Here is a 2,860-nt window from a genome sequence, read left to right on the forward strand (position 1 = left end):
TTTGACCCCCAATATCAGTTCATCCTCGAGTCCAAGTGGATGTTTGTGGCTCATCCTACGAGAGGAGGATGGACAGAGAGGCTTCACTTTAAAATCAGTCCCATGTGCTGGAAGCAAGTGAAGGGAGAATAGAACTGGACTGATAGGGTGGATAACATTTTCTCCATGACTGAATGAGAGGAAAGTCTTGAGGCCCTGAGAAACTCCGAGATCACACCGAGGGTCTTAATATGGTAAGTGGACAACTTGCATAGCAGCCAATAATATGAAGAAATAAATATTCCATTATCAGCTGCTACACATTCGCCCTGAGCAATACAGTTTAAGGGGATCCCAAAAAAAAAAAAAAAAACATAACTTGAAATTCTAACACCAAAAAAAAAAAATCAGCAAATGTTCAAAGCCTTCTGAGCTTCCCAGTAATCTTAATGTGAAAGACTGACATGTGAGAAATCTTCTTACATAACACATTTAAAAAGGCATATATAATTTTATGGATGTAGTATCTTAACTAAACACTCAGCTCTTTTTCATGGTTCTACAAAACAAACACCTCCAGCTCAACCAAAGAGTACAACAAAAATAGTGAGTCACCAGGGATACAACCTGAGACGATTATTTTTCACCTCACACGGGGTTAGCGTGAGGGCAAATCCAGCAGCAAGTCACACTGAGTTCATCTTTAACGAATACAAGCCGGAAACTTTAAGGCAAATCAAGAATTAAATTTTTACCAAAGGGATTTTTTTCCTGGTTTAAGGACTTAAAGAGATTCTGGGAGGCTGTTTGAATGTGGAGCATGCAGAAGTGTAGCTGAACGGTCACTGAGAACGCAAGCACACTTTTTTATAATTGATTTTTTTTGTTTAGTTTTTTAACTGTGTACTCTGAATTTTAACATATCTTCTCATTTGACTGCAATCCTTCAATTTACCCCCTGGTGGCTTTTCACTATCAGCCGGACCAAACAGTACCAGCATGTGGACAAACTTGTCAACATGCGCCCTCACAAACTGTTTAGACGCAGCTGCCTGCATGTAAGGGTCTACTGGGTGAAGTGGATTTCAGCAAAATGACACACTTACAAAGTCAATGCAAGAAAAACATCAAAGTCAAAGCTTAAAGGCATTTAACAGCAAGAACAGAGGGCAAAACAGAAGACACCCGTGAGCGACAACCAACGACAAACCAGCTGGGCAAACTAAAGTAGAAACTGACCTGATCACGCGACAAGAAACAGGTGGGTGAACGTGAGAGCACCGAGGTAGCTGATTGGATGACTGGAAACAGGGCTGTGGTCGACGAGGACCAATTAAAAAAACGAGGAGCAGGTGAGTCACTTGAAAAAAAGGCGAAAAAATACACAAAGTAAAAAAAAAAAAAAAAAAGACACGGGAGGGAAGTGACACTACAACGTGGTAACTGAGGAAAACATCAAATAGCATAAAAATCAAAACTGAGTCCATAAACATACAAACTTAAACAGTCCAAAATCACAAGTTTACAACTAAAAAGGTGCTGACAGGATCGGGACCTCTAAGGTGGGCGAGATTTGACCCTCGTTTGTGATTGTTGTGAGTCAAGCACTTAAAAAGTAAGGTCACAATTAATTTGCCATTTCCAACTGCGAGTTTGACAAGCAACATCGGGATGCAAAGCACAGTCGAAGCGACACTTCACCAACAAAGTGAATATTGAAGGTGGCCTATCAAATGGCATTTTGAGCTCTCCAAAACGTTTGCGCCGCTGCGTCACTTCTTTTTGGTTCCGGGATGCAGAAACGCGTATATTTAGCTTGAGTGCCTCATGATCCATCAACTTTTGTTTATTACTTTACCAAATCCACAATCTTTTGCTAACCCTGTGGTGCTAAGCTCTGTTGTTTTGGTTTTTTTCAACCTGGGCCCTATTTTCCTTTTCCGGTTTCAAAATAATTGACATGAAAATCGTATTTGGTCTTGCGCAGTCGTGACCACTGAGACAGCCTGACAACCTGGCCAACAACTCGATTTATCAGAGATTCATACAAACGTTTCACCTCTTGTTAAAAAAAACACCTTCTGTCATTCTGCCCTTTAGATTTAGAGGGGAAAACATCCAGCCGATGTTGACTCAACCTTTCTGGATATAACATGACGCGACCGAGAATTTCCCCAGACGATTTGACACCTTTCCTCTGAGAACTTTATCTCATTTCTAACTCATGGGATAGTTTTGCTATTTTTGCCTGCCTGAAATACAGAAACATTCCGCAGAGATGAAACTTTTTGCCTCAGGTCAGAAAAATGAATCATTACCCATCACCTCTTCCCCTCATTTAGTCAAGCTCACGCCCCCACGTAAGTCATCCGTCGTGATGGGCTGTCTACCTATATGCACCATTGTAGGTGCTGAAAGTGTTACTGTGCGTTCGGATCGCAAGCCAGGCGTTGGTGTGGTTTCTACCTTATGTTGTGAAATCCATTATCGTGATGTGGACAGGCGATTACATGAATCTAATGAAGGACAATAATACAGTGTAGCTGGAGGACGTTTAATACAACCAGACTTTAATTTATGGAAGGCCGACCTGTGCTTTGCTCAGTTGTGGCCTGACCCTTTGTATGATCAATAAGATACACAATCATCTATTGTGCCAAACAAATAATCCAAAGTATGAATATCTGAAAATGAGAAAAGGTCAAATACACCTTCTATAAACTATCAGTTCTAGAATGGCAGCTTGAAAATGTGATTAACAGGAACATATACTGAAGGCAGCTGGGTCACTGCAAATTACCAAATCGATAGAGGACTGTAAAAGCTTGCAGCGAGCCTTCAACGCGCACGTGGAGCATTTCTGCAAAAAGAAAGGCTGGAT

Source organism: Aulostomus chinensis, chromosome 15 (genome assembly GCF_037954235.1).
Source record: "Aulostomus chinensis isolate RoL2024-O1b breed Wild chromosome 15, RoL_Achi_v1.0, whole genome shotgun sequence".
Taxonomy (NCBI): domain Eukaryota; kingdom Metazoa; phylum Chordata; class Actinopteri; order Syngnathiformes; family Aulostomidae; genus Aulostomus; species Aulostomus chinensis.